The sequence below is a fragment of the Aegilops tauschii genome, chromosome 3 (assembly GCF_002575655.3).
Source record: "Aegilops tauschii subsp. strangulata cultivar AL8/78 chromosome 3, Aet v6.0, whole genome shotgun sequence".
Lineage (NCBI taxonomy): Eukaryota > Viridiplantae > Streptophyta > Magnoliopsida > Poales > Poaceae > Aegilops > Aegilops tauschii.
In genome coordinates this window covers 132,935,462-132,962,356 of record NC_053037.3, presented here as the reverse complement: position 1 = coordinate 132,962,356, position 26,895 = coordinate 132,935,462, and positions in this window count along the sequence as shown.

Here is a 26,895-nt window from a genome sequence, read left to right as displayed (position 1 = left end):
GCCAGTGCTTGGGACTTGATGGCGGTGCGTGGCAGGTAGAAGATGGTGTAGGGAGCCAACTCAATGGCCCATTTGGCCACTTGGCCAGATGCATCTCTGCTCCAATGATCTCAGCAAGCGGGGCAGTGCAGACAACCGTGATTGGGTGCTCTTGGAAATATGGCTTCACCTTTTTGGCGGCAAAATGCATGCCGTAGCATATCTTCTGGTAGTGAGGGTAGTTTTGCTTCGACGTTGACAATACCTCGCTCAAATAGTACACAGGCCTCTGGACCGGCTGTGCCTTGCCATCCTCTGGGCGCTCCACAACTATGACAGTGCTGACCACTCGGCTGGTGGCGGCGATGTAGAGGTACATGGGCTCTTTAGCAGTCGGAGCCGCCAGGACAGGCGGCGTGGTCAACATCTTCTTCAACTGGAGAAAAGCTTCATCCGCCTTGTCATTCCACTCGAAATGAGTGGTCTTCTTCATGAGCTGGTACAGGGGAAGGGCCTTCTCGCCCAGCCGACTGATGAAATGGCTGATGGGTGCTAAACAGCGGGTGAACTTCTGGACGTCTCTCAGTCGGGTAGGCTTCTCCATCCTCTCGATGGCCTTGATCTTCACAGGGTTGCCTTCAATGCCGCATTCTGAGACCAGGAAGCCAAGGAGCTGGCCGGCTGCTCCGAACACGCACTTCTCTGGGTTGGGCTTGATCTGAAACCGGCGCAGATTTTCAAAAGTTTCCTTGAGATCTTCCAAAAAGGTACCGCGCTTCTTCGTCTTCACCACAATATCGTCTACATAGACGTGGGCATTCCTGTTGAGTTGCTTGAGGAGGCACTTCTGCATGCAACGCTGAAAAGTGACACCGGCATTTCTCAGGCCGAATGTCATGGTCAGGTAGCAGAAGGCTCCAAATGGTGTGATGAAGGCGGTCTTCAGGCGGTCTGCCGGGTTCAATTTGATCTGGTGGTAACCTGAGTAGGCATCCAAGAAACTCAACAGCTCACATCCGGCTGTGGAGTCTATCACTTGGTCAATCCATGGCAAGGCAAACGGATCCTCGGGGCGGGCTTTGTTGAGACTGGTGTAATCAATGCACATGCGCCACTTTTTGTTCTTCTTCAGTACAAAGACCGGGTTGGCGAGCCATTCTGGAAAAAATACTTCCATAATAAAGCCGGCTGCTAGGAGCCGGGCTATCTCTTCACCAACAATTCTTCTCTTCTCCTCCGACAGTCGGCGGAGGGGCCGTCTGACTGGTTTGGTGTCTGCTCTAACATGTAGCTTGTGCTTGGTGAAATCTGTCGGAACACCCGGCATGTCTTTGGGAGACCATGCGAAGATGTCCCGATTCTCAGGGAGGAAATCAACGAGCTCGCTTTCCTATTTGCTATCAAGGTTGGCACCTATGATGGCGTGCCTCTCCGGGTGCTCAGGGTCCATGGGGATCTTCTTTGTTTCTTTGGCCGGCTTGAAGGAGCCCTCGGTCTCTGACCCTTTGGGCTCTGGTGACCGGTCTGGCTCCTTGCCGGCCATGGCCACCACCCGGTCTAGGAGCTTCTTCTCAGCCGAAATCACGAGGGACGCGGCCAGCCGGCTGCTGGCTGCAACAGAGGCGGACGATTTCTCATAGTCTCCATTGATCGTGATAATGCCCTTGGTTCCTGGCATCTTCATCTTGAGGTAGGCATAATGAGGCACCGCCATAAACTTGGCTAGAGCAGGACGGCCTAGGAGCACATGGTAAGGACTCTCCAGGTCAACCACCTCAAACCAAATCGCTTCTCGGCGGAAATGATACTTGTCTCCGAAAAGGACGTCTATCTTGACTTTACCAATTGGTGAGCAGGACAAGCCGGGCACAATGCCATGAAACACAGTCCGACTAGGCAGTAGCTGCTTCTCTTTGATTTTCAACTTCTCCATGGTGTCGCGGTAAAGGATGTTGATGCTGCTACCGCCATCTATCAGAACCCGGGAGAAACGAGCAGCTCGCCTCTCTGTCGCAAGGGTAGCATCCAACATTAGGGCATAAGAACCTGGGGAAGGTGTCGGTGTCAAAACCGGCGGATCTTGGGTAGGGGGTCCCGAACTGTGCGTCTAAGGTCTATGGTAAAAGGAGACAGGGGACACGATGTTTACCCAGGTTCGGGCCCTCTCTATGGAGGTAATACCCTACTTCCTGCTTGATTGATCTTGATGGATATGAGTATTACAAGAGTTGATCTACCACGAGATCATAATGGCTAAACCCTAGAAGTCTAGCATGTATGAATATGGTAATGAGTATCTATCTTTCCGGACTAAGTCCTCCGGTTTATATAGGCACCGGGAGGATCTAGGGTTACACAAGGTCGGTTACAAAGGAAAGGAATCTACATATTCGGTCGCCAAGCTTGCCTTCCACGCCAAGGATAGTCCCATCCGGACACGGGTGCAGTCTTCGGTCTTCGTATCTTCACGGCCCATCAGTCCGGCCCATGGCTAACAGGCCGAACGCCCGAGGACCCCTTAGTCCACGACTCCCTCAGTAGCCCCTGAACCTGGCTTTAATGACGAGGAGTCTGGCGCGCAGATTTTTCTTCGGCATTGCAAGGCGGGTTCCCTTCTTTCCGGATACTCCACAATGGTCTTCGGACGATCGAGTTCGGCGAGCGGCACATACTTCCACAGAGGGCACAATAATTTATGAATCCAATCCTCTGGCGACTTTTTACAATATGACATTGTGTCAGTTCGTTCATTATTTCGAACCATTGTGTCGGCGTTCTGGGAACGGGCGTCCCCAGACTTGCCTGCCTGCGGCCCACGGCGTGGCTATGATAGTAGGCTTGTATGGCCCATCTTCATCAGCGAGACATTCAAGACCCTTGCGAGGGGCCAAGCCTCGCGAGGCGGACAACACAATACCTCCTCAGGAGCGGCATCATCAGGCTGCCTCACGAGGAGCGGAGATATCAAGGCAGGGCGAACCTCGCGAGGCTCTCGTGACGTGAGCCATGACGATCAAGACCAGGAGGGCGCTACCGGGTGCAACGTCCTTGTTTCCTCTTTGGTGCTAAGGAGGCAAGCGCAGGCGCGGAGTACCGAGGCATCAAGCAAAGGTTTCCATATCGATGCAACGAGACCAAGACTAGCAGGACGGCAGGACGGAGGTCACCATGGAGCCCAAGACTGGGTCACCGCCAGAGCCTTTGGCAGGCGAAGACCGCTTTTGTCAGATAAGCTGTACTAGCTGTCCCCTTTCAAATTGGCCGTTGTTGGCTCCCTTCCCGCTCAATATTTAGGGAGAGGACCAGGGCCTCTATAAATAGGACTAGCCGCCACCATAGGAGGGGATCGGGTCCCGAGCTAACCCTAGTCATACCCAAGCACAAGAACACCTCAACCTCAGGAGGCTGTTCTTCCCCTTGTACTGTTCATCATCAGCCCAAGAGGCAATCCACCACCACCACACTGGAGTAGGGTATTACACCACATTGGTGGCCCGAACCAGTACAAACCTTGTGTCCTCTGCGTTGCGAGTTTGTCGAGTTCGTCCGCGAGATCTTAGCGAGCCAGGGCGTAGATCGGTAGGGAGGAATCTTCGCGCGCACCCCAGTGTTTGAACCTTGAGGGTTTTGCCAGAACCCATGATCCGACATTTAGCACGCCAGGTAGGGGTGCACCGGAGCTTCTTCTCCACCAATCGACCCGCCGACGCTCTGCGGCCGCGATGTCTGGCGACCCAAGGGCCGAACCCGACCGCTGGGCAGCCTGGCCAGCCCGGGCGGCGCCACCTGCCCATGAAAAGACCTCAACCCCGCGCTCCAGGGGGCCCGAGCGCCGCCTAACGCCGCAGGGCGCGGCCGGCGTGGTGGGTGTCGGTGTCAAAACCGGCGGATCTCAGGTAGGGGGTCCCGAACTGTGCGTCTAGGATCGATGGTAACAGGAGACGGGGGACATGATGTTTACCCAGGTTTGGGCCCTCTCTATGGAGGTAACCCTACTTCTTGCTTGATTGATCTTGATGAATATGAGTGTTACAAGAGTTGATCTACCACGAGATCATAATGGCTAAACCCTAGAAGTCTAGCCTATGTGAAGAAGGTAATGAGTATCTCCCTATCCGGACTACGCTCTCCGGTTTATATAGACACCTGAGAGATCTAGGGTTACATGGAGTCGGTTACATCAAAGGGAATCTACATAGTCGGTCGCCAAGCTTGCCCTCCACGCCAAGTAGAGTCCAATCCGGACACGGGTACAATCTTCGGTCTTCATGTCTTCATAGCCCATCAGTCCGGCCCAGTAGATAACAGGCCGGACGCCCGAGGACCCCTTAGTCCAGGACTCCCTCAGTAGCCCCCGAACCTGGCTTCAATGATGAGGTGTTCGGCGTGTAGATAGTCTTCGGCGTTGCAAGGCGGGTTCCTCCTTCGATGATCTCCAAGTAATGTATTCGGCCATTGATCCAACGTCACCTCCTTGGCTTCTGCGCATTTAAATAATCTTTGTCCTCAACGTGTCGAGCGAATGTGGAAAGTCAGGGTATTTTTGTGAATAACACCCCGTCTATGCAAGGAAGTGCGCCTATTTAGAGAGATCGGATCCTAGATCCATTCAGCGCTACGCAGAGGAAATCCCAGAGACCGCTTAGGATAAACCAGTCCAGCATGGCCAGTGTTACCAACTCCTCCGCTCGTCCCGGCCCAGAGAAAGGCGAGTGGGAGAGGTGTTCTGTGTCTCATAGCCAATTGACGAAGTTGCAAACGCAGGGATTTCTTCCCCCTGCTGATCTAGTCCTTGTTCGAACAGGGCTAGCTTCCTTCAATGAGGGGACTCAGGCAGAGGATTTCCCCAACCCGTCCGGGGGAGAGCGAGTGTGTTTTGTCCCCTACCTGCTAAGAGGCGTTGGATTTCCAATCCATCCGTTCCTCTGAGGGCTTCTGGAGTACTACGGCCGCCAGCTGCACAACTTCACTCCGGCCTCTATTCTGCATATTGCGGGTTACGTTGCTTTGTGTGAACTATTCCTGGGCGTCGAGCTCATTTCGAGTTGTGGAGGAAGTTGTTCTGTCTCATCCCGCGCAATCACGAAGGGTCAATATTTGAAGTGGGCGGAGCCGATGTATGGCGCGTCGCTGATACCGGATATCTATCCGGCACTCCAAGGAAGGCACCTGATGAATGGCCCTCCGAATGGTTCTATATTGACGACGTCGCGCTTCCCGACCCGGTTCGAAATGGTCTTCCTGAATTTGCGGGCGTCCCGCTAAAGAAACGCCACAGTTGGCATCCCCGGAGCCTTGAAGAGGAAGACGGCGCGGAGGTTCATCAACTGATGAGCAAGATAAAAGAGCTCACTCAGTCTGGGCTCACAGTAATGGAGGTTATGGCGATCTCCATAGCGCGAGGGGTTCAGCCGCTCCAATACAGAGGGCTTCCAATGTGGCACTACAATGGGGAGGATGACGCCTCTCGCTGCGGCTGGAAAGGTCCGGACACCCCTGCCGCTTTGGCTAAGATATTAGCCGAACTGTTCAAAGGGGAGGAAAAGGAATTTCTTCACATCAAACTCAGAGACAGGTACTCTATGTATAACCCTCCCAGTTGGGTAAGGCCCAACCCCTTTGTTTTTGCTCCTTCCTTCTCCGAATTGCCTTTGATAAATTTCTAGTTTGTTTGCTTATGACAGCACTGGCGAAAGGTCACCGAGGGATTTCATAGTCCCGCCCCGCAGCCAGAGGATCACAATCGGGAGCTTGATCCCGGGTTTGAATAGGATCCGGATATATTTGTGGTGCTCACGGAGGGGGTGTTTTACCAGATGAGCTATGATGGCACAGAAGTGGCCATCATCGCGGACTACCCTGGTCTTCTTCCTGCTTCACAGGTAAGTAATCAAGAAACACCTTCTTAGAAAGGATGCTCTTACTCTGCCTCACCCACCGCATTGTCGCGCGTTCTACAGGGGAGGCGTTCGGAGATACCGAGGAAATCGGTTCCTGCGCCGGACAGACCTTCGAAGAGGAGGGCCGTTGAAGGCACCGCCAGGCCTTCATCGAGGAGGTACGGATAAATATATTTTTCAGCGGCCGTATCCAACTGTGACCTATGCGCCTGTTTGATTACAGGAAAAAGGTTCGCTGAACTGTGTCCGGGGGTCCGGCCGGCCGCGTTCCCAACAACCAAGATTTAGATCCAGTCGGGGAGACGGGGGCCGATGTAGGAACAAAGCCGGACTGCCCTTCGGCCGAGGGTTCGAACAATATGTCTGTTACCAACTCGGAAGTAGAGAGCGCCATGAATCATCGGCGCTGCAGGGCTGTTTTACGAGACCCGAAGTTCTCGGACGAGGCATGTAATGCCTTTAGCTCGTGCGATGCATACATCTGAGCTGCTCGAGACGGGCTTAGAAAAGCCACGAGGCAATATCTGACAGATGTGCGGGTAAGTTTACTTTGTCAAAAAAGGATAGCCTATGCCAGTAGCCCCCGGGACTGAAAGCAGTTGGTACAACTGATTTAAGGACCGTTGTATGACCAGGTTCTTACACAGAAGAACAACCTGCTATCCCAAGAGCTGGAACAATGTCGGACGTAGCTAAATGCTGCTACCGCCGAACTGAAAGAGTCCAAGAAGACGTCACCCGGTAATATTTCCCTCCAACGAGAAAATATACTTATATGCCCTGAATACTAACAGTCTTGCCTATACCATGACATAATGGTCAGGGGGACTCAAAGAGGTGTTGGAAGTCGCACAAGTGAATGAGCAAGAAGCCAAAAGGCTACAAGCTACAGGCGATCGTGTGCTAAAGCAGGCCATTATTGAGAAAAACCAGCTCCAGGATTGCAAGACCCAGCTAGGCGAAGAGCTGAAAGATGTGCGGGCCCAGCTAGCCGATTCCGTGAAGGAGAACAAGAAGCTGTGGGGCGGCATATTCAGTATGTGTCTGAACTATTTTTAAAGTAGTTCGGAGGTAGATGGAACTGATATAGTTATGATTGCAGGTATATTGACGGGCCGTCCTGAAGAGGAGGTGTCCGGATCATCGAGTGAACTACTGCAAGAGCTATCGCGAGTGCACGAACAGGCTTGGCTGGCAATGCGGAGTGTTTCCAAGGCTCTATGGCCATCCGCCTCCCCTCCAGGAAGTATGGAGGAGCTTGTAGAGCTGTTTAAAGGAGCGCGGCGACGTATCCGGCTATGGAAGATATCAGCCTGCCGAGAGGGTGCGCGAGAGTCTTGGGCCATGGTGAAAACTCGGTATACCAAGCTTGATCCTAATCACATGGCTCGGGTCGGACCGCTAGGGTCAAATGGGGAAGAAATTCCCGTTAGTTAAGTATATGACCAAGTAGAGGTGGCCGCCAAATATTCCCAACAGGATTGTAAGCTAGACTGCCTGTTAGATGGTATAGAGGCAGAAGTGTTTGAGTCCAAGTGACTATGTACTTTCCTCACCATGTGGAATTCTAGCTGAATTGTATATCATTTGTCATGGCCGACCTTTTTGTTTCAACCTCCGGACCCGCAGGTGCGGAGTATTTCCGAATACCGTCACGGTCGAGTAGGCCAGGGTATGCATGGAAAACTAAGCGTAGGGGTCATAGTTGCTTGAACAGACAAGTTGTATCCGGCTAGTTATGTTATATTACATTAAGATTGTAAGAAACATCTTCCAGGGAGAATAGTTCCGTTAAGGGTTCCTTTCCCTGGGTGTGCATGCATTAGTAGACATGTCTGAATTGTGATGTGAAAATCACAGTGTGTATAGCTTCTGGGGGTTCACAATAGAGTGAGTGCAAAAAATATTTTTCATCCACCGACCGAATATTCCCTTAAGAACGCTAGCTTTCGGCTTCACCCAGTCTGAGGTACACATCCGGATGGCCCGGCGGTAACAATCGCAGAGGTGCTCCCTTTACCACCTAGCCGAACAATCGGGGACGTAGGGGTAAGCACAGGACCCAGGCAACCCAGCTTGGCCAAAACTTATGTCATATCGATGCATATAATGGTGAAGAAAAGACATACGGGGAAAACGCGCATGTGCGATGAGCTTGATGCTCGGAAAAGTAATGTTAACAAGCTTTTGTTAAAAGAAGCCCCCAGGTATAATGGGCGTACATATGTAAAAGTGTGTACATCAGCAGTGTTCGGTCAAGCTGAATGAGAGCTTTAAAGCGAAAAAAATTGTGTAAAAGGGGGAAAGAGTTATGGAAACAATAAGGGAGAAGGAGACTAACAAAGGGTTCGGCGCTAGGCATAGAACCTTCGGAGTCTGGCCGCGTTCCAGGGGTTTGGCTCTAGGCTATTGTCTGATGTGTCACGAAGACGGTACGCTCCTCCGGTAAGAACTTCGTCAATTATGAAGGGACCCTCCCATTTGGGCTTGAGTTTGTCCTTTTTCTTCTCCGGCAAGCGTAGAACGAGTTCGCCAACATTGTAAGTCTTGGCCGGTACCTCTCTGCTTTGATATCTTCGAGCCTGCTGTTGATAAAATGTTGAACGGGCTTTGGCGACATCGCGCTCCTCCTCCAGGGCGTCTAGGCTGTCCTGCCAATCCAACTCGGCCTCTTTCTCTTCGTACATACGCACTCGAGGTGAGTCATGTATAATATCGTAGGGCAATACAGCCTTTGCACCGTACACCATGAACAAAGGTGTGTATCCGGTAGTACGCTTGTGCGTGGTCCGCAGCCCCCAGAGTACGGAGTCGAGCTCCTCGACCCAGTGCTTGTCTGATTCTTTCAAAGACTGCACTAGTCTGGGTTTGATGCCGCTCATAATAAGACCATTAGCTCGCTCGACTTGACCATTTGTTTGCGGGTGGTAGACAGAGGCGTAATCGAGCTTAATGCCCAAATTAGCACACCAGGTTTTCACCTCATCAGCTATGAAATTCGAACCGTTATCGGTGATTATGCTGTGCGTTACACCATAACGGTGTACCACATTGGATATAAATGCAATCACCGGTCCGGACTCGGTCGTTTTAACTGGTCTAGCCTCTATCCACTTGGTGAATTTGTCCACCATGACGAGCAGATATTTTTTCTTATGGCTTCCCCCTTTAAGGGGTCCAACCATGTCCAAGCCCCAGACCGCAAAGGGCCATGTAATGGGGATTGTTTGTAGAGCGGTTGGGGGCATATGGCTTTGGTTGCCGAAGAGTTGGCATCCAACACAGCGCTGGACGAGGTCCTGTGCGTCTGCCCAGGCCGTAGGCGAGTAAAATCTTGTACGGAAGGCCTCGCTCAAATAGTACACAGGCATCTGGACCGGCTGTGCCTTGCCGTCCTCTGGGCGCTCCACTACTATGATAGTGCTGACCACTCGGCTGGTGGTGGCGATGTAGAGGTACATGGGCTCTTTAGCAGTCGGAGCCGCCAGGACAGGCGGCGTGGTCAACATCTTCTTCAACTGGAGAAAAGCTTCATCCGCCTTGTCATTCCACTCGACATGAGTGGTCTTCTTCATGAGCTGATACAGGGGAAGGGCCTTCTCGCCCAGCCGACTAATGAAATGGCTGATGGATGCTAAACAGCGGGTGAACTTCTGGACGTCTCTCAGTCGGGTAGGCTTCTCCATCCTCTTGATGGCCTTGATCTTCACAGGGTTGCCTTCAATGCCGCATTCTGAGACCAGGAAGCCAAGGAGCTGGCCGGCTGGTACTCCGAACACGCACTTCTCTGGGTTGAGCTTGATCTGAAACCGGCGCAGATTTTCAAAAGTTTCCTTGAGATCTTCCAAAAAGGTACCGCGCTTCTTCGTCTTCACCACAATATCGTCTACATAGACGTGGGCATTCCTGCTGAGTTGCTTGAGGAGGCACTTCTGCATGCAACGCTGAAAAGTGACACCGGCATTTCTCAGGCCGAATGTCATGGTCAGGTAGCAGAAGGCTCCAAATGGTGTGATGAAGGCGGTCTTCAGGCGGTCTGCCGGGTTCAATTTGATCTGGTGGTAACCCGAGTAGGCATCCAAGAAACTCAACAGCTAACATCCGGCTGTGGAGTCTATCACTTGGTCAATCCATGGCAAGGCAAACGGATCCTCGGGGCAGGCTTTGTTCAGACTGGTGTAATCAATGCACATGCGCCACTTTTTGTTCTTCTTCAGTACAAAGACCGGGTTGGCGAGCCATTCTGGAAAAAATACTTCCATAATAAAGCCGGCTGCTAGGAGCCGGGCTATCTCTTCACCAACAATTCTACTCTTCTCCTCCGACAGTCGGCGGAGGGGCTGTCTGACTGGTTTGGTGTCTGCTCTAACATGTAGCTTGTGCTCGGTGAAATCTGTCGGAACACCCGACATGTCTTTGGGAGACCATGCGAAGATGTCCCGATTCTCAGGGAGGAAATCGACGAGCTCGCTTTCCTATTTGCTATCAAGGTTGGCACCTATGACGGCATGCCTCTCCGGGTGCTCAGGGTCCAAGGGGATCTTCTTTGTTTCTTTGGCCGCCTTGAAGGAGCCCGCGGTCTCTGACTCTTTGGGCTCTGGTGACCGGTCCGGCTGCTTGCCGGCCATGGCCACCACCCGGTCTAGGAGCTTCTTCTCAGCCGCAATCACGAGGGACTCGGCCAGCCGGCTGCTGGCTGCAACAGAGGCGGACGACTTCTCATAGTCTCCATTGATTGTGATAATGCCCTTGGTTCCTGGCATCTTCATCTTGAGGTAGGCATAATGAGGCACCGCCATAAAGTTGGCTAGAGCAGGACGGCCTAGGAGCACATGGTAAGGACTCTCCAGGTCAACCACCTCAAACCAAATCGCTTCTCGGCGGAAATGATCCTTGTCTCCGAAAAGGACGTCTATCTTGACTTTGCCAATTGGTGAGCAGGACAAGCCGGGCACAATGCCATGAAACACAGTCCGACTAGGCAGTAGCTGCTTCTCTTTGATTTTCAACTTCTCCATGGTGTCGCGGTAAAGGATGTTGATGCTGCTACCGCCATCTATCAGAACCCGGGAGAAACGAGCAGCTCGCCTCTCTGTCGCAAGGGTAGCATCCAACACTAGGGCATAAGAACCTGGGGAAGGTGTCGGTGTCAAAACCGGCGGATCTTGGGTAGGGGGTCCCGAACTGTGCGTCTAAGGTCTATGGTAAAAGGAGACAGGGGACACGATGTTTACCCAGGTTCGGGCCCTCTCTATGGAGGTAATACCCTACTTCCTGCTTGATTGATCTTGATGGATATGAGTATTACAAGAGTTGATCTACCACGAGATCATAATGGCTAAACCCTAGAAGTCTAGCATGTATGACTATGGTAATGAGTATCTATCTTTCCGGACTAAGTCCTCCGGTTTATATAGGCACTGGGAGGATCTAGGGTTACACAAGGTCGGTTACAAAGGAAAGGAATCTACATATTCGGTCGCCAAGCTTGCCTTCCACGCCAAGGATAGTCCCATCCGGACACGGGTGCAGTCTTCGGTCTTCGTATCTTCACGGCCCATCAGTCCAACCCATGGCTAACAGGCCGGACGCCCGAGGACCCCTTAGTCCAGGACTCCCTCAGTAGCCCCTGAACCTAGCTTCAATGACGAGGAGTCTGGCGCGCAGATTTGTCTTCGGCATTGCAAGGCGGGTTCCCTTCTTTCCGGATACTCCACAATGGTCTTCGGACGATCGAGTTCGGCGAGCGGCACATACTTCCACAGAGGGCACAATAATTTATGAATCCAATCCTCTGGCGACTTTTTACAATACGACATTGTGTCAGTCCGTTCATTATTTCGAACTGTTGTGTCGGCGTTCTGGGAACGGGGGTCCCCAGACTTGCCTTCCTGCGGCCCACGGCGTGGCTATGATAGTAGGCCTGTATGGGCCATCTTCATCAGCGAGACATTCAAGACCCTTGCGAGGGGCCAAGCCTCGCGAGGCAGACAACACAAGACCTCCTCAGGAGCGGCATCATCAGGCTGCCTCGCGAGGAGCGGAGATATCAAGGCAGGGCGAACCTCGCGAGGCTCTCGTGACGTGAGCCATGACGATCAAGACCAGGAGGGTGCTACCGGGCGCAACGTCCTTGTTTCCTCTTTGGTGCTAAGGAGGCAAGCGCAGGCGCGGAGTACCGAGGCATCAAGCAAAGGTTTCCATATCGGTGCAACGAGACCAAGACCAGTAGGACGGCACGACGGAGGTCACCATGGAGCCCAAGACTGCGTCACCGCCAGAGCCTTTGGCAGGCGAAGACCGCTTTTGTCAGATAAGCTGTACTAGCTGTCCCCTTTCAAATTGGCCGTTGTTGGCTCCCTTCCCGCTCAATATTTGGGGAGAGGACCAGGGCCTCTATAAATAGGACTAGCCGCCACCATAGGAGGGGATCGGATCCCGAGCTAACCCTGGTCATACCCAAGCACAAGAACACCTCAACCTCAGGAGGCTGTTCTTCCCCTTGTACTGTTCATCATCAGGCCAAGAGGCAATCCACCACCACCACACTGGAGTAGGGTATTACACCACATCGGTGGCCCGATCCAGTATAAACCTTGTGTCCTCTGCGTTGCGAGTTCGTCGAGTTCGTCCACGAGATCTTAGCGAGCCAGGGCGTAGATCGGTAGGGAGGAATCTTCACGCGCACCCCAGTGTTCGAACCTTGAGGGTTTTGCCAGAACCCATGGTCTGACATTTGGCGCACGAGGTAGGGGTGCACCGGAGCTTCTTCTCCACCAATCGACCCGCCGACGCTCCGCGGCCGCGATGTCTGGCGACCCAAGGGCCGAACCCGACCGCTGGGCAGCCTGGCCAGCCCAGGCGGCGCCACCTGCCCATGAAGACCTCAACCCCGCGCTCTAGGGGGCCCGAGCACCGCCTAACGCCGCAGGGCGCGGCCGGCGTGGTGGGTGTCGGTGTCAAAACCGGCGGATCTCAGGTAGGGGGTCCCGAGCTGTGCGTCTTGGATCGATGGTAACAGGAGACGGGGGACACGATGTTTACCCAGGTTTGGGCCCTCTCTATGGAGGTAATACCCTACTTCCTGCTTGATTGATCTTGATGAATATGAGTGTTACAAGAGTTGATCTACCACGAGATCATAATGGCTAAACCCTAGAAGTCTACCCTATGTGAAGAAGGTAATGAGTATCTCCCTATCCTGACTACGCTCTCTGGTTTATATAGACACCGGAGAGATCTATGGTTACATGGAGTCGGTTACATCAAAGGGAATCTACATAGTCGGTCGCCAAGCTTGCCCTCCACGCCAAGTAGAGTTCAATCCGGACACGGGTACAGTCTTCGGTCTTCATGTATTCACAGCCCATCAGTCCGGCCCAGTAGATAACAGGCCGGACGCCCGAGGACCCCTTAGTCCAGGACTCCCTCAGTGGGGCGCCATCCACCCTCACCCCACGACAAGCGCGAGCTGCTGCAAGGGCAGCAAGGCATGCCGCAGCAGCGGCACCACACACGCGGCGGGAGCAGGCGAACATGCGGGCCGCGCTCACGGTGGCGCGGGAGTTGCTGCGGTGCCAACTGATGGAGAGCGGCCGGGATGCACTGCTGGAATGTGTAGTCGAGCTGCTGGATGCGGCGGCATCGGGAGCGCCGCCCTTCTGCTATATGCTTCCTTCTCAGGCCACTACGGGATCTCACTGCGGGCATCGCCGCAACCACGCGCCCTCAGGTGTGCCTGGGGGCTTCGTCAACACCAGCACGACCGGCGGTCCTGGGGGCCCCGTCGCCCACGTGCCGCTTGCGGCAAGCATGGGCACAAGCATCGCCTCCCATGGTCCCAGTGAAATGTCGCGCTACCATCCTCAGGACGCCGCGCTGGGCCGGGCAACGTGGAGTGTGGGGCTCTACAGCGAGGTGTTCGGGGTAACAGCCCCAGAAGCCTACGTGCCCCACATGATGGGCCAGGAGTGTGCGCCGGAGGACGACCCTAGCTCGTTCCTCGGAGAAGATTGGGAAGAAGGGGCGCTAGAAGTTGAAGCCTTCCAGGAACTGACGGAGAACCGCAACAACCGCGCCTGCAACAACAGCTACAGGGTACCGCTAATCTCTCAGGAGCATGCTTACGCTAACCATGGGCTGCCAGTGAATCAGGTCACTACCTCGGCCGACGACCCCGGCGCAGCAACACCCCTCCCGCCAGGGGAAGCACGCTGGGGGCTGCATGGAGGGAGCCAGGAGCAAGGCCCCTTCCCACGTCACGCGAAGCCAGGCGACACCTGGAGGTAGGCCCTCTGCCGGGGAGGTGCCGGTGAGCCTTCCCCCGACAGAGGACCCGTGGTCGCCGAGGGCGCCGCTGGCGTCCCCTTTCCCCCCTTTTGCGCCGTCCTGGTTGCCGGTCGGCTCAAAGGTGGTCGAGGGTGGCGCAAGGTGGGGCCCTCGTCTGGCGATATGAAGCAAGGCCGACACCGTCTCTTTCATCCGGCACCGTCGCCGGCACCGTCTCTTTCATCCGGCACCGTCTCGCCGGCACCGTCGCCGCCTTCGGCGACGCCTCCATCGCCGCCGTCAACCACGTCGCCTTCGTCTACGACGACCACCACCGCGTCGTCGTCAGAACGAAGGCTCTGACCAGCGCATCCACGTTGTCCTCCACCCACTGTGCCAGGTCGCCCCGGATGGCCTGCGGTATGGGGGCAATGGCGGCGTCGAAGTCGTAGTCGGGGAAGGTGTTCCGAAGATGGCTGAAGACACGGGAGAACACGCGCCCGAGTAGGCCCCGACTTCTCTCTTCCACAAGCTGGCGAGCCCTATCGGACCGGGCTTCCAGGCGCGTCACCACGTTGGTGAAGAAGATCAGGTGACTGGTGTAGTCATTCGAGTGGGGGTGCGATGCATTCTCGTCGCAGATGAAGCCCATGGCGGTGTTAGCCCTATTCCGGAGTTCCTGAAGCATGGGGGCGTGCTTGCGCTCCAGCGTCTGCCATTGAAGCACTTCCTCCCTGTTTTGCTGCGCGACGGCCTCGGCGTCATCAACCCGTTTCCGAAGCGAAAGCAGCTCGGCGCGGGCAGAGGCCAAGTCCGCCTGCGCCGTGACCAGGGCGGTAGCCTTGGCCTCCCCACGCCTCTCCGCCTCGTCTAACCTGGGCCTGAGAGCGGCGGTCTTGCCCGCTGCCTCAGTTCCTGCAAGCTTCAGCTTTAGGTCGTACCGACCTTCGAGATCCGCGCGAACCTCGGCCACCCGGCGGTCGACTTCTTCCTGGACCTTGGCCTTGCGAGCCCCGATGGCATCTTCCGCTTGAGCAACTTGGCGCTCCCTCGTCTCCAGTTGCTCGAGCTCGAGGCTGCGCTCCACGGCTTCCAGAGCCAGCGCCTCCTCGCGCTTCCGGACCTCCTCTTCCTCGGCAGGCGTCTCCCTCAGCGACGCAAGGGCGGCTCTGCGTGCCTCCACCTGACGCTCGAGGGACGCATTCCAGGCTTGGTGCTCCCACGCGCGCTTCTCCGCAGCCTCGCGACGGCGGTCAGCCTCGCGAGCCTCCTCCAAGGCTCGGGAGCAAGCCTCCCGGGAAATATTGAGGGACGCCTCAGCCTTCCCATTGTCAAGATCACGCTGGTAGCGGCCAAGGTTGATGGCCACCCTTAGCTTACGCCGTTCCTCCACCAGCCGAAGACCTTCAGCCTCAAGACACGAGTCGACACCTGCGAGTTCTTCACCAAGTCGGCTCATCGCGCCCATCGCCTCCTGGAAGAGCTCATGACGAACGACGCTCCGCCCGCGCTCGAACTCCAACGCACGCCCCACCTTGTCCTCCGCCATGGGGGCTGCAGGCGGGACGTGAAGCGGTGCACCCCCTCCCGGTAGGGGGCTGGGGGCTGGCGCCGCTCCAGGTTCCGGCCCGACCTCACGAGGGGCCCTGGCCGGTTGGAGCCCGCTGCTTGAGGAGGGGCCGAAGGCCGAGGCCAACTAGCCGTTCTCCATAACCAGAGGAGGAGTCTAGGGAACGCCCACCAAGCTCCAAGTCAGACCATGAAGGAAGGACAGCGGGGCCGCAGGTTCAAGGCGCCATGAAGGCGAGCGCACCCCCTCGGCCGGCCCAGCTCCGGGCGCGGCATGCAGGCTCGGGGCGCTCAAGGCCGACGGGGGTGCCGAGGAAGGTGGGGATTGCTTCTCGGGGGACTCAATGGCCCTGGCAGAAGGGGTCCTGAAGAGCCAGCGTCAGGAAGGAAAGCAGCAATCAAGAAATCACAAGGTGCAGTACTTACTCGTCAACGGCGATGTACTTTCGTCGCTTCAACGGCCCGAAGATACTGCTGCCGCTCGGAGACCCTTTCCTCGTGCGAAGTTCCTCGAAGTCCACACAAAGCCGACCGAAGCGCTGAACGTGGCGGCCAGTACGGGGTGCGGCCGGGGAAGTGCTCGAGAGAACAACTTCAGGTGTGCCTGGCTGCGGAGAACAGTCATGCGCCGTCTCACCGCGACCTCCCGAGGCCTCCGGAGTTTCAGCCTCGGGAGCTGCGTGCTGCATCGCCTCGACGACCAACGTCCCAGAGTCGCGGGTTCCTGAGGACGACGCCCCAGGAGCCCCAGGCGGCGTCCGCACATCAGCGCTCGTGCCACCAGCCTCTTGCGGCGCTCGTCCCCCTGCATCCACATTCGGGGCGAGCTCGGCGCCGGCGACGAGGAAGGGAACCACGTTGACGGGGTTCTCGCGGGGCCCCACCAGGCCGCTCAGGCGCAACCCCACTCATCAAAGGAGGGCATGCTCTCAGCAAATTCAGCGTTGTTCATGCAGCGATACAGCCGACAGCTCTTCCCGGGCATGTCATCCGGTAGAGGGACACCCGTCAGGACCTTGAGCACTGTTTGCCGCGTCTTAAGAGGGAGCCCCGACTCCTGAAACCTCATATGGTCCTGACTGCTGAGCAAGGTCCACATCGGGCGAGAGTGGCGCTGAAGCGGGCAACCCGGCGCTTGATGAACTCCTTCACCACCATAGGCGTGGTCACGCCGCGTTCCTTCAGCCTCGACAGCCTGAGCCAGACGGGAACAAGACGGGGGCTCACGAGCCTCTCGTGGCCCCAGCCGGAGTGGGAAACGGCAGGAGCTGACGGAGCGTGGAGCAGGGGGCTGAGCACACCGGCGTCGACAAACACCCACCGTGTCTGAAACTCGCTCATTGATGGAGGAAGCTCGAAGTCGATCCCCGCGCCCGCCGTCGCGGCCACGGCCTGGAAGCTCATGCACCCCGAGCTTTGCTGAGGGTCAGTCAGATGCAATGAGAAGAAATGGCGGAGGAGGGCCACGAAGGAGCGATGCCCACCATGGCTTCACACATAAAGGCAAAGACGGAAAGGAGAGTCACGGATTGAGGGTCGAGATGCAGCATGTGGATCTGATAATGCTCAAGCACCGCGTTGAAGAAGGCGGAGAAAGGAGGAATCAGGCCAGCCCAAAGGGCATCGATGAAGATTGGGACCTCGGTGGCTGCCCGGGCGATGCGAGCGCGATACGCGGGCCAAGCCACCGTCTCCCCCCACTCGTTGAAGCTGGAGGCGGGCATTGGACGCACCTTGTCCATGGCCTCGTCGTTGAGCACCAAGGATCGACCGACTGCAGGCTCGACGGCCGGAGGCGCACTTGGCGAAGACAGGGGCTTCTTCCCCTTGTGTGCTTGTTTCGGCGCCATGGCAATGAAGCGGGCAGGAGGTAGGCCAGATTGGAGAGGGGAAGCAGAGTCTCTAGAAAGCAGAGAGATTGGGGCAGCGAGGCGTGGGCAATGGAGAATAACTGTGTAGGTTGCGGGGTCCGCGTAGCCAGGCGGATTCTAAGGCAGCATGGGGAAGCGGAGATGCCCACGTCCAATAAACCGCCATGCGTCGACCGAGGCCACAGGCTTTTGGGGCCCGCGGCGCTCTGCGCTTGACCTTTAGCTTCGCCTCGAAGCCAAGCCCGAGCGCGCCTTGGGCCCGGGGGCTACTGTCGCCGTTCTGGGAATGGGGGTCCCCAGACTTGCCTGCCTGCGGCCCACGGTGTGGCTATGATAGTAGGCCTGTATGGCCCATCTTCATCAGCGAGACATTCAAGACCCTCGCGAGGCGGACAACACAAGACCTCCTCAGGAGCGGCTTCATCAGGCTGCCTCGCGAGGAGCAGAGATATCAAGGCAGGGCGAACCTCGCGAGGCTCTCATGACGTGATCCATGACGATCAAGACCAGGCGGGCGCCAGTGCGTGCAGCGTCCTTGTTTCCTCTTTGGTGCTAAGGAGGCAAGCGCAGGCGCGGAGTACCGAGGCATCAAGCAAATGTTTCCATATCGGTGCAACGAGACCAAGACCAGCAGGACGGCGGGACGGAGGTCACCATGGAGCCCAAGACGACGTCACCGCCAGAGCCTTTTGCAGGCGAAAACCGCTTTTGTCAGGATAAGCTGTACTAGTTGTCCCCTTTCAAATTGGCCATTGTTGGCTCCCTTCCCGCTCAATATTTGGGGAGAGGACCAGGGCCTCTATAAATAGGACTAGCCGCCACCATAGGAGGGGATCGGATCCCGAGCTAACCCTAGTCATACCCAAGCACAAGAACACCTCAACCTCAGGAGGCTGTTCTTCCCCTTGTACTGTTCATCATCAGCCCAAGAGCCAATCCACCACCACACTGGAGTAGGGTATTACACCACATCGGTGGCCCGAACCAGTATAAACCTTGTGTCCTCTGTGTTGTGAGTTTGTCGAGTTCGTCCGCGAGATCTTAGCTAGCCAGGGCGTAGATCGGTAGGGAGGAATCTTCGCGCGCACCCCAGTGTTCGAACCTTGAGGGTTTTGCCGGAACCCGTGATCCGACACGTTGTTTCGCCCGCGGCCTCACGCTCCGGAACGCGGTTGTTATTGACACGTCTCATCCCAGCAGAGATCGTGTCCCCTTATTAAGGGATTTTTTTATTGACACATACGTGGGTAACCCAACCGTCCTTAGGGTACAAGTTCTTGGGAATAGGCAAAGTTTAAGGCCCGGCAGGAGGCATTAGATATTCTCGGCCTTTATAAAGGAGCACAAACCCGCCTATCCTCCCCACACTTGCTTCTTCCTCGACTCTTACTACCTCGGGTTCCAACACCCAGGTCTCACCCTCCGTAAGCCTAAGTCATGTTCGGATCCAGCCGTCAAGGCCGGTGGGTGGCTTCTTCTGTCACAGAGGAGGATGTCGCAAAGCTTCGGGCGGCCAGATACCTGACTGCAGAAATCCTCCACCGGCTTTCCGCGGAGGGGCAGGTTATCCCTACCCCCAGATCCGGCGAGAGGGTCATGTTTGTTTCCCACTTCCTCCAAGGATTGGGGTTCGCCCTCAATCCCTTCGTCCGGGGGCTCATGTTCTATTACGGGTTAGATATTCACGATCTCGCCCCGAACTCCGTCCTTCTCATCTCGGCGTTTATCGTCACGCGTGAAGCCTTCCTCCGAACTCCTCCACACTTCGGCTTGTGGCTCAAGACCTTCAGTGTGAAACCGCAAATGATAGAGGGGGAGCAGGCGGAGTGCAGTGGTGCCTCAGTGAGCAAGCCTACCAGCGCTATCTGGCTAACAGGATCTTTCAAGGAATCTTCCGACTTATGGCAGCAGGAGTGGTTCTATATCACCGAGCCCCACGGTTCCAACTGGGCAGCTGCGCCTGCGTTTCGATCCAGCCCCCCAATTCAGCTTGCATCATGGATTAATAAGGGGTTGTACTAGGGATCCGTTAAGAGGTGCGGACTCTGCAAAGTCGCATCCAAAGCCTCATTGAGAAGGATATCAATGTTGTCAACGTTATTCAGGTAATGCTAGTTCGCCGGACCCTGCCGTGCCAGCGACGACCTCTCCGCCCATGGGAGTTTAACCCAGAAGGGCCAAAGACTCTTCAGCACTTCTTCGGCACTACGCATGAAGGAATGTGGAAACTATTCTTCGGGGGACGAAAACAATGGCCGAACACCACCGGAGATACCGGCCTAGACTGTAACCATCCGGACACCCCGGTAAGTACTCGTCCGCCGAACACCTCATAATCAGATATCCAGTGGTAAGACATTGAGCAAACCATCCTTTTCCAGGGCTGGATAAAGAAAGCGGAAAGGATTAGGTGTCCGGCCCCTCTTCCCGAAGACTCAGCAGACCCCGTGTTAACAAGGATGCTGGCACCGGCACCGTACGAGGCGCCGGCAGGGGAGGGCAAGGTGGAGAGTGAGAAGACCCAGGATGACCTTTGTTCTGGAGGTAAGTTTGATACTGAGTCCGAAGAAATCGACATTTCCTCGCCTGAAGACAAAGGCGAAAGAGAAGCCAGTATCCCTTCTCCATTCAGGAGGAAAAGGGCCACCTCCTAAGGTTGGGAGGGGCGGTCTCCTAAGAGGGGCAAGATGCCACCGTCGAGCGGCTCGGGTTTGGAAGGCGACGCCGTTGAGCAGCTCCATCATGAGGACAAGCCCTCAACCAAATTGTAAGTGAATCCAGGGTGCTTTGATAGCGTCCTGCTCCTTTCCTGTTATCGAAGAGATACGTAACATGCCTGTGTATTTTTACAGTTCGGCATGGAGTTTTTCTGGGCAATCCTCTTCTTCGGGAGATCTCCTCCCAGAGATGATGGAAAGCGAGACGCCTCCCCCGGCCTCCTCGCCCAATAAGGCGGACGACTCCGAAGTGTCATCTCAGAGGGTTTTTCTTGGTCAACGAGCTGTGCAGGGGATGAAAGAGGCAGTACCCGAAGGTGGACCTCCGATCGTACGGGATTCGGGGGCCAATAATGAAGGCCCCGGACTATCCGGTTTGCAGCCAACGATGATTCTGGAGACGGGTGAAGGGGTTCCTTCAAAGGATGGTCGTGCTCCTAGAGCGGCTTCCGGAGACCCGGCGGCATCGGATATATTGCGGGATATGCTGCGAAAAGCATCTGTCTCGGGGGAACAATGTAACTTGATGGGTACAGTGGTTGAGAAGATTCTGTCCGCGAAGAGCAGATTGAATGAAGCCTTCATGAGCCTGCTAGAAGGCTTCGAGGTTTGTGATGTAATGTTTTCAACTATATTTTATTTACAAAGATGCACCTATGTATAGGTAGTAGCCCCTGAGGCTCGGGTTGGCTTCCCCTAGGAAGCGAATGGAGGATCGAAAAGAAATATTCAAGGACTAATCTGATTAACTTGAACACAGGCTGCTTCCCCCTTGGCTACTTCCCAGACTACGGATATTGCCGAGCTGCAGCGGAAGCTTGATGTGGGAGGGGGTGACATTGTGTTAATCAATATGCGTCTTGACGAGTCGCAAGGTATGTATTCGGGGCAGTCCCTTCACATACATTTTTGTGATATAAGCATGATGCTGAAAGTTATATACTGGAATATGCATGGCTGCAGATGGTGCTGCTGCCGTTGAAATTCTTCGGGCGGAGCTGGCCCGGGCCAAGGAGCACGCCCGGTTTAGTAATGCGGCTGCCGAAAAGGCATCGGCTGAGTTAAAAGCCGAACAAGCTGCCAAGACGAGGAGAAGATATCCACGATGGCGCTTGAACTAAAAAATGCTGCCAACTGCTGTGAACTTCTTGAGAAGGAGAATGAAGCCAAAACGGCTGAACTTGACAAGGCCTTACGAGAGGCGAGAGAAGCGCGGTCTGAATCCAGAGCAGCCCGTGAGGATATCCGGCAAGCTGGGGAGATTGCGACTGGTAAGCCCTTTTTGCTACAAACTAAGTTCGGCGATCCGAACTATGCTTACCTTAAGCAAGTGTGGAGTTCTCCGGACGAGTTTTTAGACTTGTCGAAGAGTTCTTCCGATGCGGCGCAGTTTTACCAAGCGCGAGAAGGATATGCAACGGAAAAGCTTTTCTGGTCACAATTTGGTGCGTCAAAGCGCCCTCTGTTGCTGAATTAACAGATGTCCCAATGGGCCGAGCTTCATAGGATATTCGGCGCTGCCATGAAGAACGTCATAATCCGGTTGTGGCTAACTGAGCCTGTTCCGAATAGCTACTTCGGCTTGGTGCAGCGGCTTGTTGAAGCGGTGCCACGTATCGATGCTGTGAAGCGGTCGGTGTGCATTGAGGGTGTACGGATGGCTTTTGCCCGAGTCAAGGCATGCTGGGGGAACATGAAGGCCATCGATGTTGCGGCGAAGAGTCCACCACAGGGCAAGGACTGTTACGCACCGGAGCATTATTTTGAAGACGTTTTAGAGGCCGCCCGCTTGATAGAGGGTCCATGCTCGAAAGACATAATATTTGAGTGAGGTGTATGGGAATTGTAAAAGACAATTTTATAGTTAATCTATTTTTATGTTTTGCTCGAAAGCTTGTGTTCCTCCTGTGCGGCCATTTTTGTATAATCTGAAAGTTTTCCAGTCGTCGGCTTCAGCCCCCTCGTTGGAAGTACGGGGGTGTTCGGAAAAGCATTTGATCACTCTTGACCCAACGTCTTGGTCCATGAAGGAGGTGATAATGCGGCGAACCAGGCAATCAGACTATACGGTGTTAACACTTTCACTTAGCCATAGGAGTTTTATAGGGGGGACTATGATATAGCCCCTGGTATGCGTACGACTTATTCCAATATGGTGCATTACATATATGACCTGAAGAAAAAGGGTCCTTCGTGTGATACGGATCGCGACAAATTCCGATAAGTCATCGAGTGGTTGACCAGCTCTCGCAACATCATGATAGTCGGTTTTCGGCTTTCTCTACTAAGGTGCTTGACCAGATGAACCGGAAGCACAATCGCAGTAGTTCTCCCTTTACTACCCTAGCCGATAGAGCGGAACGTAAGGTAGCAAGCACAGGAGCCGGGCAACCCAACCATTGACCCAAGACATGATTCGGAGCTGATGCATATAAGGGCAAACTCGCGACGCCGAAGTACGCTGTAAAGCTGTTCGGACTTTGTTGGCAACTCATTTGTTCCCATACCGAGCCCCTGGCAGGTTATGCCAAGGTATATCTGCGAAACAACCATAGGAGCCATATTCATTTGTGAAAAGACACGAATGATGAATTCGGATAATGTTTACTGGGACCTGAGAGATATGCCAATGGTTACTTTATATATAAAAGACCTCAACACCGGCTATTTGACATGCCCGGGGTCGAAGGTGGAGGAAAAAGGCATATTACAGGCTCGAAATAAAGAGTGCGGTCTACAAAAAGTTTATTTTGGACCTCCTGTCGCACGTCTGCGCCGCTTGTCCTCAGCGAGGGGAATCCTTGACGGAAGTAGCCTCTTAGGTGAGTGTACGGATCCGAACTCCGATGGAGTCGGTTTAGATGTTTGTCCTTTGCGTCACCGGTTTTTAAGAGATAACGAAGAAAGAAAAAAGGAAAGTAGATAAAAAATGTTACGGGAATGCTTGCCGGCTTGTCCGTATTGTGCTTCCGCTAATGCCCATGGTATCTTAAGTGCGTAGTGATGTATGCGCGGTACAAATTTTGCGGGTATATGAGGTGGGCGGCGGAAGCCGAACTACTATTTCCGCTCCGGGGTTGATCGATTCTCGGGGGGAAATTGCTTCTGACCCCCGGTATTTGGTTGGTGAACCTCTCCGTTGTCCCTATCGCCTGGCGGCCTCCTCCCCTTGTGTTCGGCGTTGAGCTTGCCGGCCTGCTTAAGACCCAACAGCTTCTGTTGGTATGATTAGATGGTTTATCGGGGTGGCCGTGAATTTGGCAGGGTCGGTCCAGTATCCTGTCTAGGTTGGATGGTCCGTCTCGGTTCGCCTTGAATGGGTTTTTCCGTTGACCGTGTTTTGGATTGCTGAATCCGGCGTTGACCGCTGTGTCGCGTGATCTTTCATTATCATTGCGACTGTTGTGTTTGCTTCGTCGTGGCTTGCCATTGCCGTCTCGGATTTCGGTAGTGCCTGAGTCGCTGGCGCAGTTGCTTCTAAGAGCGAGCCAGCTGTCTTCTCCCGCGCAAAAGCGGGTCATTAGAGCGGTAAGGGCTGTCATGGATCTAGGTCCTTCTTGACCGAGGTGGCGTGCAAGCCATTCATCCCGGACGCTGTGTTTGACGGCCGCAAGGGCTTCCATGTCCGGACAGTCGACGATTTGGTTCTTTTTAACTAAGAACCTAGTCCAAAACTTCCTGGCTGACTCTCCGGGCTGCTGGACAATGTGACTTAAGTCATCGGCGTCCGGTGGCCGGACGTATGTTCCTTGTAAGTTGTCGTGAAAGGCGTCTTCCAAATCTTCCCAGTTGCCAATAGAATTTTCCGGCAGACTGTTTAACCAGTACCGAGCTAGTCCTTTGAGTTTTAGTGGTAGGTATTTGATGGCATGCAGGTCATCTCCATGGGCCATGTGGATATGGAGGAGGAAGTCCTCGATCCATACCGCAGGATCCGTTGTTCCGTCGTATGATTCAATATTCATGGGTTTGAACCCGTCTGGGAATTCATGCTCCATTACTTCGTCTGTGAAGCAAAGAGGGTGTGCGGCGCCTCTATATTGGGCCACACTGCGACGTACCTCCGATGGAGTCCATTTGCGGTTTTCGCCCGGGCGTGGCTAGGTTTGTCACGTCCGAATAGGTAGCCGTCGCTGCGTGTCGAGGCATGTCCTCGTGATCCGTAGATCAATCTTGCGTGTCCTGCTCTACTATCCAAGTCCTGTTGAAGGTTGTATGTACAACCCCAAGCTGTTTTATTCTTGCCTTTATGGCGGGATGGGGCGGTCTGGTGTTCGTCTTGAGTTGCCGCTTTATCTGGACCAAGTTGTGGTCGACCTGCCGCATTGTGCGATGATGGTACGGGCTCCAGCGCCTTGTCATTGCACTGAGGTAGCAATCTACGCTTCGGGTAGCTTTTGGCTGGGCCACTAAGGCCGTATTCTTCGGCGGCCAGGACTTCGGTCCATCTATCATTGAGCAGATCTTGGTCCGCTTGAAGCTGCAGCTGCTTCTTTCTCGGGCTTCTTGCAGTGGCTATTAGCCGGCGTTTGAAGCGCTCCTGCTCGAGAGGTTCCTCAAGCACGGTGAAATCCTCGTTGCCGAGGCTCTCCTCTTCCTCGGAGAGCAGAAGATAATTACTGTCCTCCGAGTCTCCGTGTATGGCCTGTTCATCAGGGCTATCTTGCCCAATTTCCCGTTCCCCCTGTTCGCAGGTTACCTTGACGGGGTCTTCATTATTTTCGGCATCGTCCGGGGTATTATTTTTTTGGTGCCCGTACTGCAGTCTTTGGAACGACGTGACTTAGAGCGGCATCGAGGAAGTTGGCGCTTGGGCTGTCTCTCAGGAGGTTTATCCTCAACTGGATCCTCTTTGTCATCGTTGTTAGTTTTTCCAGGCGTGTCCACCATGTATACGTCGTAGGAAGAAGTGGCCGCCCGTCGTCCAGTGAATGGCGGGTTTTGGCCTTGCTCCTTGTCGGCATTGTCATCTGTACTGGCGATGTCTTCGGAGCCATAGTCAAGCATGTCGGTTAAATCCTCGACAGTGGCTATGAAGTGGGTGGCGGGTGGGAAGCAAAATTCTCGATCATCAGCCCCTAGTCCGAACCGGACAGAGTTCGGCTGTGAGTTCCCCGCCAAGGATAGGCTCTTTAATGAGTTTAGCACATCGCCCAAAGGCAAGTGCTGGAAGATGTCCGCGGCGCTGAATTCGAAGATCGATGTGCGATCAAGTTCGTCGTTCGCGGGCTCACATGGTTCAGAACTTATAACCAGAGACGAGTCCGGAATTCCGGTGACACGGATATTGTGTAAGGTTAAGTCCATGTGCGGCTCCAACGCCGGGGAATCTGTGGCCTCCGTGGTGGGGTCGAGCCTCCAATCCTTGGATGCCACAGTGTGCTCTGGATCTAAGGCCGGAGTGGTCGCAGGAGTTATCTCCTGGGTGCGGTCTGACGACAGATTTAGGTCATGTTCGTCAAGGTGACCAGGGGCGATCGCCGCGGTCTCGAATTCGGCGAAGATCAAATCTCCATGGATGTTCGCAACGTAATTCAAGCTCCCAAATCTGACCTGATGGCCAGGGGCGTAGCTATCGATCTGCTCCAGGTGGCCAAACGAGTTGGCCCGCAGTGCGAAGCCGCCGAACACGAAGATCTGTCCGGGGAGGAAGGTTTCTCCCCTGCCAGCGTCATTGTTGACGATTGAAGGGGCCATCGAACCTTTCGTCGACGGCACAGTGGAACTCTCGATGAAAGCACTAATGTCGGTGTCAAAACCGGCGGATCTAGGCTAGGGGGTCCCGAACTGTGCGTCTAAGGTCGATGGTAACAGGAGACAGGGGACACGATGTTTACCCAGGTTCGGGCCCTCTCTATGGAGGTAATACCCTACTTCCTGCTTGATTGATCTTGATGGATATGAGTATTACAAGAGTTGATCTACCACGAGATCGTAATGGCTAAACCCTAGAAGTCTAGCCTGTATGACCATGGTAATGAGTATCTATCTTTCCGGACTAAGTCCTCCGGTTTATATAGGCACCGGGAGGATCTAGGGTTACACAAGGTCGGTTACAAAGGAAAGGAATCTACATATTCGGTCGCCAAGCTTGCTTCCACGCCAAGGAGAGTCCCATCCGGACACGGGTGCAGTCTTCGGTCTTCGTATCTTCACGGCCCATCAGTCCAGCCCATGGCTAACAGGCCGGACGCCCGAGGACCCCTTAGTCCAGGACTCCCTCAGAAGGCATCACTTCCAGGTGGTCAGCTCGGCTCCAGCTGATAGGCTTCTCAGACCAGTGCATGAACTCTGGGGCTGCCGTAGCAACAGCGTTCACTTCACGGTGCTGCTGACATCGGTTGTGTCTATCGCTGGCCATACTGGTGAAGACAACGTATGCACCATGTTCTTTGGGGTAATCATCTTGGACTGCGCCAACTACTGGACGGGCGGTCGGCTGCTGGGGAGGCGGAGCCGGTGGGCCAGCAGGCGGAGGGGGCAGTCCTTCTCCCTTGGCGATGCGGACGAGGTAGTGGCACTTCCGAGTTGTATGGTTGGACGGCTTCGCACCGCTGTGAAACTTGCAAGGGGCATCGAGGGCCTGCTCAA